We start from the raw sequence: 11,943 nt of genomic DNA, 5'->3' as shown, positions 1-11,943 counted from the left end.
CAATTAAACTTATAAAGTCAGTAGGTAGGGTAGAGGGACAGCCATTCGTTGAGACCAGCTGGATCAGTGAGTGGAGTTGGGTTTGTTTTGCTGGAGCCAGAGCAGTTCTTTTTGATTGACCTAAGGGTGAAACGCTTGTGCATTTGGGTTGGGGTTCCCTTGAAATCTGCTCCCTTCTCTGGGAAGCTGTTTCAAGACAGTTAATTGGAAACCTGGGAGCCAGCCAGTCCTCCTGCACTTTTGTGCACCTCGGGTCTTGCAAAACGTGTGTGTTTGAGGTGTTATAAAGCCAGCCTCCCCGTGGTGTCTTGGACAGTGTGGTGCTGGGTGATGACAGCTGCCACCTGAGGGGCAGCCCGGGGCCCTCACAGCATCGCTGCAGCTCGTTCTTGCCACAATCCTGGGAGGTGAGCAGTGGCCCTGCACTTACCAGGGAAGGAACAAGCTGGCCTAGAGAGAGTAAGACACTGCCCCAGGGCCTCCGGGCTCTCCCCATTAGAGCCGGAATGTAAATCACTGCCTCTCCTGCCTCACAGCCGGCAGCGGGCTTGGCTTGGAAAGGCCTCCGGCTCCCAGAGGGCTTGGTCGTCCCCACCCAGCCGCGGTGCTCAACCCGCCTCTGCGAGCCTTGCTGTCCCCTCCTGGACCCTCACCGACAACTTCCCATCTCACTTAAGAGCCGTGGCTGCAGCCTAGGGTGGAAGGTCTCGGCCCGGGTCACCCAGTTAGGGCCGAGCTGGAGCGCTTCTAGCGTGGAGGGGGGGGCCTTTCTGTGAGGTGCTCAGGGACCTCTCCCCACTCAGCCCCCAGGCCGGTTGCTGTCTTCTAAAGAGGGTTTTGGGCTCTTTTCCCTCAAGACAAGGCCTGAGGCCCTGGCTGACTTCTGCTGAGCAAACCGGGCAATAGGTGGCGACAAAACCTGCTCTATGCTTCCGGGCCAGCCCGCCTGGGCGGCAGCAGCAAGTGCCCTGGGCTGGGGGCTGGAAGGGCCCTGGATGGGGTGGAGACCTCTTGGAATGGCTCTAGGCCTCTCTCTCGACCCAGCTGCTTCCCATGGTCGCTCCATAAGACTGGTCTGGCTGGGCATTGGGCCCAACTCCTGGGCCCCTGTCCTCCAAGAGGGAAAGGCAGCAAGTGTGGCCAGTCCTCAGCACAGCTGGAGAGGCGGAGGGGCTCTGCAGACAGGTGACTTGTGACAAAGAAGGAGCCTGAAGGGCCGCTGCAGGCAGGCAGAGAGCATGGCAGGAGCAGGGGCCCGGAGGTGACCCCCCTGTGCATTTGCGAAAGTAAGTCTTTGCGTGGATGTCACTTGGGCAGACAGACGGGATGGACCACGGAGAGCTGTGTTAGTGTCAGGCTGAGAAATCACACCCTTCTCGCGCGCTCGCGCTCTCTCTCTGGCTCAGGAGCCAGGCTGGCTGCAGGGAAGGGCTGGGCCCTTTACTTGGCTCCTTGTCTCCTGACCTCATTAAGAAGCTTACCTTGACCTCTCTAATCGCTTTGGTCAACCCGGTCATGACAATGACATCATAACAGTGAGGAGTCAGACTTAATCCAAAGCATCAGTGAAGCAAAAAAGCCTGTGTGTTTGCACACGGGGCACTCGTGTTTTTGGCCTAGGAGGCAAACATTCTAGAAAGAGACGGAAATGCCAGAAGATAGATAAGAAGGTGATATAAATATTGTAATAAACCAAAAAATATGTTATCTTTCTTACAAATGTGATTTTCTTTTTTTGCGGTGAGCTGGCCTCTCACTGTTGCGGAACACAGGCTCCGACGCACAGGCTCCAACGCGCAGGCTCAGCGGCCATGGCTCACGGGCCCAGCCACTCCGCGGCATGTGGGATCTTCCCAGACCGGGACACAAACCCGCGTCCCCTGCATCGGCAGGCAGACTCTCAACCACTGCGCCATCAGGGAAGCCCCAAATGTGATTTTCTTAATTCACAGCCCTTCACACTAAAAGCGCAGCTGCAGGTGGGGCAGCACTTGAGTCCGATCTCTGTGTCCCCGTCCTGCCCCCTTTACCAGCTCCCTCCTGCTGAGCTCGTCCTCCCTGACCACTCAGACAGAAAGAGAAACACCCTTCTAGGGAGAAGCAATGTCAGACCCAGAAAATTCACCATCCACAACGGGAACTGACTTGGGGGGGGGCGGGGCGGGGGCACTGTGGCTGCTCTTTGAGAAACGTCAGGAAATAAGAACAGCCCCAGGAGACAGACTCCAGACAAACGGCCACTTTGGAAAAGATGGACTCCAGGAAAAGGGTCACGTGGCCCCAGAAAGAGCCCCACACTTTCTCCTGCCTAGTGACTCGGTGTTTGTGCAGCAACTGTGACAGGTGCTCACTGGATGCCAGTGGAACCTGAATCCAAATTCCTGATGCAAAATCTAAGCTGGTTTCTGAGAACCTCGAGGTAAATTGCGAGATGGATAAGTAAGCGGAGATATGCCAGCGTCATCATCTGTTCATCAGGAACAGGCTGGCCAAACTCATACTGCTGTGGCTTGTGTTGGAGGGACTCCTGCATGACTCATGAGACCTCCGCACATACAGAGTATATCTCCACACCCTCACACAAGGCAGTGAAAGTCATTTTCCTCACACTGCTGCGCCCCCCTGCCCCAGCCCTGAGCCAGACCCTCAGGGGCCCTGCTGCCCTCCCTCCTCCCGCTCAGCGTCATCCCAAAGCTGAGGGTTTTGCCTCCATAGTGTCCCTTGTATCAGCCCTTAACTCTCCATCTCTCTGCCCTTCCTGGCTCAGATGTAACGACCTCTCTCCTTGATCACTGGACACCTTTCCCCCTAGCCTCCCCAGTCCTAGACTCCATCCCTCCTCCACCTGCTAGCCCCATCCTGCTCCGGCTTAAATGCTTCAGTTGCTCCCAGTAGCCTTTAAGATAAAGTTCAAACTCTCTAATTTAGCATAGGAGGCCTGGCCTATCTCCAGCCATTCCCTGCCAGGCTCCCTGCCTTCCAGCCACGCTGAGCCACCTGCGGTTCCTAAATGTTCACACCATTCCACCCCTTGTACCTCCCCATGTGTTGCTCTCAGACCAGACCACATTTCCATTCCTCTTCCAAAGCTTAACTTAAGACAGGATCCTGAGTGGAAGCCTCCAGGGCTCACAAAGAGGCAGGACACGTGTCCCCAGCAAACTGTCAGTCATCCCAACAATCATGGGAAAGGGGCCATTCAGCACAAGAGTGAACTTCTCTGCCCCCAGTCTGGCAAATAAAATCATAAAGCTTCCTCTTTTCTTGGTATTAAAACATTTCTCATATTTTAAAAAATTATTTTAATTTCTTTATACAAAAACCACACGTATAAGATAGTTATAAATACATGCATAAACCTGGAAAGAAAAAAAAAAAACTTAAACGTCCCCTCCTCCAGGCAGCCTTCCCTGACCACCCTGACATAGCTGCCTCCGAGATGCCCAGGGCCTTGGTTCCCAACACCCCACAGTAACTGGATGGTCTGGCCTGACTTCCCCAAGGCTGTGAGCTCCTCCAGGACAGGGACAGGATGTCACCTGACTGTGGTCCTCCATTCCCCTGCACAGTCAGAGAGACAGGAGCCCCAGTTTGTTGAAGGAATAAATAGAGCTCACTTATAAGCTATGTTCACATACCTCATGAAATCCTTATGGACAAGTCAAAGACAATGCAGAATAGGTGGCTTGAAATGACGTCTGCCTTGGCTGGCTGTGTTGAGGAAATCTGGTTCAAGGACCCTTGATGGAAAATAAAGACGAACCCGGGTCAGACAAGAAGACTGTGAACTCAGCATGAGCCATGGGCGGCAGCGACTGCTAAAGAGGGCAGGGCAAGCGCTGGTGGGGCAAGTGGGGGCCGTGGGACCCCAGAACCCCGGGCAGGTCTGCAGGCTGCAGATCTGGAGACGATCATCGACCCAGAGAAGGGCCGCGGGCACACGGACACCTTAACAACAGGGCTATCTCCCTCCGTGGTGGTTGTGAAAGCCAAACCTGATGGCATCTTCGGTGTCAGGGGAGCCCTAGGAGCCAACAGCAGACAGCAACTAGTTGGCTGGAAATGCGGTGAGGGTTTCCAACTTAATTGTGAACAGTTGTTGGAAAATGTGCAGTTGACTAGGAGGACTGAAGGTCACGACGATGTCAGCCACTCTGAACTACCCAGTTCAGTCCCCACCCCAGAGATGGCGTGGCTCCCCAGCCCAAGGGTCACTCCCCGGGCACCACCCATGCTGTGCCCCTCTGCTAGGGCTGGCGCCTCCACCCCCGTTTCTCCTAAACCCCCGCAAGGCCCACTTGCCCCACCCCGTGCGGTGGCGTTTGGAGTCTAAAGCAGACGCTTAGGTGGGCTGACCCCTGCTTGGCCACAGCCGATAGCTGCCCGCCATCAATAGCACAGTGTCCCGGCACACAAAGAGCCTTACTCAAGCTCCATGGAATGGATGTGAAAATCACCGAGGTGGATTTCCAACCTCAGAATTACTCAGCAGCCCTTTCCTGCGTCACTGGTTCCTTTCTGGATTCCGTGAGGGAGCCCTTCCTAACCTTGCCCTTGATGCTCATGCCCCTTCTTCCCCTCCAGCACCCCCTTCTCCTATCTCCAGGCCCAGTGACCTGGCCTCTTCCTCCACAGAGCCAATAAACATCATTGGGCATGAAATAAGACCCCCCTTTCCCCTCACCCCTACTTCTGTATCTTTGCCCCCCTCACCTCCTCCCCAGGGTCCTCGGGGCAGGAGTTAGGGGTGGGGGAAATGCCCACCCCTTGCCCCTTTCTGTGCTGTCGATCCGGGCCTCAGCGGTTCATCAGCCTCCTCTGTTTGTGACACACAGGCTTCTTCTCCCCTTCTGCCTCCAAACATGGCCCAGTCTCTCCCTCCTAAAAAAGACTCCTTCAATCCTACCTCCTCCTTTCACCCACAGCCATTTATTTTGTTCTATTTATTTACTTCTTGAAAAATGTAATCCATTCCCATGACTCAGAATTGATGTACAAGTGCCCTTCCTCCCATCCTCGCCCTCTGCCCCATTCCTGGTCCCTTCACTGTTGGCAATTTCCTCGTTATCCTTCCAGGAGAGTTAACAACTTGTACAAGAGGATGTCTTCACATATTCCTCCTCTTTTAAAAAAATGAGACATAATTCACATACTGTGAATATCACTCTTTAAAGTTACATAATTAAATGTTTTTTTTTTTTTAAAAAAAAGCATGTTCGCAGGTCGTACAACCATCACCGTATCTAGTTCAAGAATATTTTGATTACCCCAGAAGAAAAGGCCATACGCATCAGCAATCACACTCCACTCTCTTCTCTCAGGCCCTGACAGCCACCAATCTCCTTTCCACCTCTGGATTTATCTGTGCTGGACGTTTCACATAAATGGAATCATACAATATGTGGCCTTTTGTCTCGGGCTTTTTTCACTTTAGCAGAATGTTTCCAAGGTTCGGCCATGTTGTACTGTGTATCAATACTCCTTTTTATGGCTGAATAATATACAATTGTATGTACACACCACCTTTTGTTTATCCATTCATTAGGTGGTAGACATTTGCTTTGTTTCCACTTCTTGGTTATTTTGGGTACATACCTAGGAATGGAATTGCTGGGTCATGTGGTAATTCCACATGTCATTTCTTAAGGAACAGTCATGCTGTTCTCCACAGGAACTGCACCATTTTACATGCCACCAGCCACGTATGAGGGTTCTGATTTCTCCACGTCTTCGCCAACACTTGTTATTTTGGGGTTGTAGCAGTAGTAGCAGTAGTAGTAGTCATACTAGTAGTGGTTTTATAGCTATTCTAGTGGGTGTGAACTGGTATCTCATTGTGGTTTTGATTTGTATTTCCCTGAGAACAGCTGAAGTCAAGCATCTTTTCATGTGCTTACTAGCCACTTGTATATCTTCTTTGGAGAAATGTCTATTTAGATCCTTTGACCATTTTTTAATTAGATCATTCGTCCTTTCATTGTTGAATTGAAAGACTTCTTTATACATTCTGGAACTAGTCCCAGGGGGCACCTTCCTCCTGGAAAGAAGTCTTCCCATGGACCTCTGAAATCACTTGCCACTTTGGAGCAGTCCTTTATTAAAGCACCTTCTCATGTAGCTTTCACAAAGCACTCTCCTTGTTCTGTCTTCTTCATTGACCTTCCTCCTCTTCTCTCCCCACTGCGCTCCCCCCACCTAGCCCCCCTCCTCTGCCAGTCCCGCAAATGTTGGGATTCTGTCCTTGATCATCTCCTCTCCCACATGAATGAGTTCCTCTCGGGTGAACGCATCCACTCCCAAGGCGCTCAGCCTCCACCTTTACCTCTGAGCCTCCTGAACCTCTTCCTCCAGCCCTGTCCTCTCTGGAACCTCTGTGCTGTATCCCCAGGGGCCTTGAGACCTCCCCTCCCTGGTCTCTTCTGGGTAACCCGGGCGTCCTCTCACGTTTCTGAATTTAGTTAATGATCACACCCAAGCCAGAAACAAACCAAAGGGGTCACCGTATTTGACTCTCCTCTCCCGTCCTCACTTCCCAAATCTCATCCATTGTCACATCCTGTGGTTTCTGCCCCCTCAGTATTCAAAAGGCACACCTAGAGCCGCATGGGACAGGCTCCTGCCTTTAGCCCTGACTCTGTGCATTGGGGAGCAAGGTGGGGATACAGCAACCCAGCCCACAGCATCGGAAGCACAAACGCCAAATGACTGGTGCAGACTGCAGGCTCAGAGGAGGGGGAGGGGAGGCGGACACACACTGAGCTGTGAAGGACAGAGGTCAGCAGCAGAGGCAGGGGAGGGGGGGACCACAGCCACTGCACTGTGGAGACACCCGAGTGTGGGGTTTAGGAGCGGGTGGGAGGGAGGGCTTAGGAGGGGAGAGGGAGGCTGGCTGCGGTGGCTGGGAGACTGGCTGTGGTCAGAGACAACTAGGCTGGAATTGGTCCACATTATGCCTCTGTGACTCTGGATACGGCACTTAACCCTGAGGCTTCAGCTTCCTTATCCAACACCTGCGTTGTGGTCAGGATCGCCTCCAATCACGCTTGTGAAAATCCTTCGTAAGTGGTAAGGTGCTGGACGGGCAAAGGCAGCCCAAGGCCAGAAAGGGAAGCGGGTTGGACATTGCGAAGGTCACAAGTACCAAGTGCAAGGGCTCAGGTTTTACTGTTCAGGTGTGGTGAGGATATTAGGTGGGACTCTCAACTCCAGCTGACAGAAACCCAACTTACTCGGGCCCAAACCGAAAGAGAATGGATTGGTCATTGTCATGGGTGGCCCGGGGTGGCTCTGTCTGCAGCACAGCTGGGTCCTGCCGACCCAGGATGACGTCTGTGTCTCCGTTGGTGTCTCTCTGGGTTTTCGTCTTTCTCGCCCCCTCACCCACCGCATCTCTCACCTCTGCTTTCCTCTAGGCATTGGGGAACCCCTAGCAGCCTCAAGCTCACTCCTTTCAGGCACCAAGACCCAGAGCCTCACTGCCCGCCTTCACAGGGAAGCTTTGATTTCCGTAGGGTGGGTCACTGCTCATCCCGGAACCAATCAGGCAGGTGGGTGGTGTTCTTTGATTGGCCAACAGGACCAGCGCCCTCCTCTGGCATTGGGGTGGGAGCCAAGTGATGAGGTGGGACTGGGAAGGAAGACGCCCGGGGGCCAGGCTGTGGGCTGACGGAACCTCTCCCGCTCCCGGGAGTCCTGGAGCTTCTGAACAGCGTGATTAATCCTCCTGCGAGGGGGTGGGAAGCAGTGCCTCGGCGGAGGCATGAGTAGGGCAGATCTGGGCAGTGGCCAGGAGTGCCTGTCTCATAGAGAAAGGCCCGGGCACCCTGCAGTTCCCAAGCCGTCCTTACCTCTCCTCAGACTTTTTCCTCAGCCTCACACAAGTCCTGAGAAGTAGGGAAGGATGACTTGGCTGTGCCCATTTAACAGGTCAGGTTGAATGGCTTTCACAACCATTAATTAATAATTATTAATGGGAGTAATGGTCCTGGGTTAGCAAACCATTAGGCTGCCCATCCTCCAGGGAGAGATTTGTATGGGGAACACTCAGCAGCCACGTCTGGGGCCGGCGTCAGGCATGGACCCTCTCTTCGCCCCACGGACACCTTTGGGGATGGGAGAGGTTCGCACTGGGTGAGGGGCTGCAGGAGGCTTGCAGACTCTGCTTGGGCCTAACAGGGGTCTCGAGGAAGGACCAGGTACGGCCCGTCGGAGTCCAGCGCAGGGATGATCCAGGCGGGCTTCACGGAGGAGGCTGCCTGGAGCCCAGTGAGCACCCACGATGCGCTGGGGGCTGGGCTGAGGACGCGCAGCGGCCCGGGGCAGAGGGGCGGCCCCAGCGAGGGGAGGCAGGCAGTGGTGTGGACCGAAGCGCGCGGATGGGAAACTCCGGGCCCCACCTGGGCGCTCCGGGCGCTCAGGTGACGCTCGGCCAGGAACCGCGCCCCGCAGCCCGGCCCGGCCCAGCCTCCGGCGCTCTCCCCGCGGCCCCGGCGTCCCCGCCGCCCGGCGATTTCGGTGCGTCAGCAGAGCGGAAACGGGGAGCGGCGCCAGCCCGCGAGCGGCGGGGACGCGGCCTGGCAGCGGCCGGCGGCTCCGCAGGGTCTGTTCCGCCCGCGGTTGTGTTGGCAGCTGCCCGCGGCGCGCGGCCCGGCCGATGAAAGGGCCCTCTGTCTGCGCCTGAGCGGCCCCGCTCGCCTTTCATTCTTAATATAATCTTCACTTCATTTTTAACCGAGCAGAGGTTCTCTTGGAATTCTTCCCCTTCTTCCAAAAATACATGTGCGTGTGTGTGTTTGCAAAAGTTCCTTCACGGTGAAGGTCGGGATTGTCCCGGGGAAGGGAAGTGCGAAACCCGAGGCGGATTCAGAGCGAGACAGAAATGCCTTTCTTCCTGTGCAGGGGCCTCCCTGGGGGTCGCCGCTTCCGCTGGGGTGTCCCCCATCCCGGCCCCGGGGTCTGGGGCAAGAGGACGGGGATCCTTCTCCACCACCGCCCACAGCCCACCCCCGACCCCTAGGATGAATGAGGTGTTTGGAAGCTGAGGTCTGTGGGGAGGGGGTGGGGGGCCTTCTCAAGGGGTCCCTGCCCAGGTCTGGTTGGAAAGCACTGTGGTCAGGTGTGGCCAGCACGGGCTGTCCTCCCAGAAATGGATGCAAAGGAGCAACAGGACCGCTGGGACCGGGGTTCTGCCTGGGGAGACTTTACTCTGTACTCCTGTCTGTGAGGAAGCTCAGAACAGCCTGCAACAATGCCTGGAAACCTGCCTCCAGCCAGCCCTCCATTCACCTGGCTGGGCAGAGGGGTGTTACGCCTGAGGCAACGTTCTAGATTATACCGAAGACTGCCATTTGGAGAGACTCCCACCTCAAGCATCGCAGGGCCAGGGCTTTCCATGCATGTTCCCAGGTTCTGGGAGTTAGGTATGGTCATCCATACAGAAGAGAAACAAAAGGCTCAGAGAAGCTAAGTAACTTACCCCAAGTCCCAGAACATGAAGGGTGTGAGGGCCAGCATTGTGGAAGCAGGTGGCAAGAAGCCTGGGTTCGCCCTTCTGTTTCAGTGGTTTTCAAACTGTGTTCTGCAGATCTTCTACCTGCTTTGACAGCCAGGAAATTTTGATTCCAGTTCTTAAAAAAAAAATAATTTGTGTTTGTATTTGGACTTGTGTTTTGAGCAATACAGTAGATTATATAACCTGAAAACTATCCTGCTGTAAACACCTAGGAAAGTTCAGCTAAAACTAAAACAAAAAACCACCACCAACAGTTTCCTTTCAAATCCAAGAAATTAAGAACCAAAAGGAGATCTCCAAGAGCTAGAAATGAAGAGGGTAACAAAGGTAAACTGACCACAGCTGCCCTACTAGGGGGATGAGGGAACCTTGAGGGCACAGGCAGAAAATGGGGGCAGGTTGTCATCCAGAGAAGGTAATGCCTTGGATCTACGCAAAGTGGGGTTTGAAACAGAGACTCCAACTAAAGCTGGGACTGTCTGGGGCTATACCTTCAGTGAAATAATGTGCAAAAGTGAAAGGAAAAAAAAAACACAAGACCTTTAGGCACAAAAGGACAAGAAGGAAATTTGTCTGTCTCAGCGTGGCTGGTAGAATTTTTTAAATGCCTCCTGAGAGTTTGTGAACCAAGAGCCAGTGCTCACACAGGTCTTAGATTCAACGTGACTCCACCTGTTAACCTATAACTGAGAGATTAACATAAATATTGGTCCCAGGCTTAGTAATATCTGTGGGTTACTTAACAGAAACAAATACAAAACTTGCTCTAAAAGAACAGGTCCTCAGCTGAGGTCACACAGCACTCCCACAGATAAAGCCCTGATGAAGATGAGTTGATAGTGCACAGAAGAAAACTCAACCCCAGTCAAAAGTCTGGAGATACAAAAACAGCAAGATTAAGCACCCAATCTGATAGACTATAAATATGTTTTTATTTTTATTTATTTATTTATTTGGCCGTGCCACAGAGCATGCGGGATCTTAGTTCCCCCACCAGGGATCGAACCCGTGTCCCCTGGAGTGGAAGCATGGAGTCTTAACCACTGAACCGCCAGGGAAGTCCAAAATAAGTATGTTTAAAGCGATAAAGAAAGTAGTAAAAAAAAACATGAGAGGAAAATGACACAAATACAGAGGTACAGTATCACTTTCTTAATTTTATAGCATTCCAGTTTCCTCCATGTGATTTTGCAGCTGCAGCCCCTATCATCAAGAAGCGGAGTCTTTTCCTCCACCCTGTTAATCTAGGCTGCGTTTGCAACTTCATTTGACCAATAAAATGTGGTGGAAGTGATGCTGGTTCTGAGCTTTGGCCTCAAGAGGCCTTGGGCACTTCCGTTCATTCTCTTAAAACCCTTAATGAATAAACCCAGAGTAGCCTGCTGGAAGATGAGGGACAGTGTGGAGCAAAGAAGTGCCATCCCAACTGAGGCCATCCCAGACCAGCCAGTCCTTAACTGACCATATATGCATGAGTGAGCTCAGCCAAGACCATAAGAACCACCCAACTGAGCCTAGCCTAAGTTGGTGATGCCCAGAATCATGAGCTGAAAAAACGGTTGTTATTTTAAGCTAGTGCATCTGGGGATGATTTGTTATACAACAAAAGCTTACTGATCCAGAGAGCGTAAGAGGCATGAATAGAATGAGAAGGTCTGACACACATCTAACAGGAGTTCCATGGGGAAGAGAATAGGCAGATGGTGGAGACGACATATTCGAAGAGATAGTGTCTACAAAATGCCAGTTTTTGTGAAAAATATAAATCCTCAGTTTCAGAAAGCCCTGGTTCCAGTAAGACGAATAAATTCAGAACTATATACATCCCTGTGAAACTGCCAGACACCATAAAGAAGATCTTAAAGGCAACCAGAGAGAAAAGACAGATACCTTCAAAGGAATGACAATGACGCTGCCAGGAGATTTGCTAATGGCAACATTAGAAGCCTGAAGACTGTGTTAAAGAGCATCTCCACGGACTTCCCTGGTGGCGCAGTGGTTAAGAATCCGCCTGCTGACGAAGGGGAGACGGGTTTGAGCCCTGGTCCGGGAAGATCCCACATGCCACGGAGCAACTAAGCCATGTGCCACAACTACTGAGCCTGTGCTCTAGAGCCTGCGTGCCACAACTACTGAAGCCCGCGCTCCTAGAGCCCATGCTCCACAACAAGAGAAGCCACCACAATGAGAAGCCCGCACACCGCAACGAGGAGTAGCCCCCGCTCACCGCAACTAGAGAAAGCCCGCACGCGGCAACAAACACCCAACGCAGCCAAAAATGAATAATTAATTAATTTAAGAAAAGAGTATCTTCAAGTTGCTAAGAGAAAATAAGAGTGTATCTAGAAATTCTTTAGCTAAATTATTATTGAAGAGCAAGGATAAAAATAAGGTTATTTTTTGTAAAGACTGAGAGATTTTACTACTAACAG

The sequence above is a fragment of the Neophocaena asiaeorientalis genome, unplaced genomic scaffold (assembly GCF_003031525.2).
Source record: "Neophocaena asiaeorientalis asiaeorientalis breed wild unplaced genomic scaffold, Neophocaena_asiaeorientalis_V1.1 scaffold607, whole genome shotgun sequence".
In the NCBI taxonomy this organism is placed as follows: domain Eukaryota; kingdom Metazoa; phylum Chordata; class Mammalia; order Artiodactyla; family Phocoenidae; genus Neophocaena; species Neophocaena asiaeorientalis.
The sequence above is the reverse complement of the archived record's forward strand: the minus strand, read 5'-3'. Positions refer to the sequence as shown.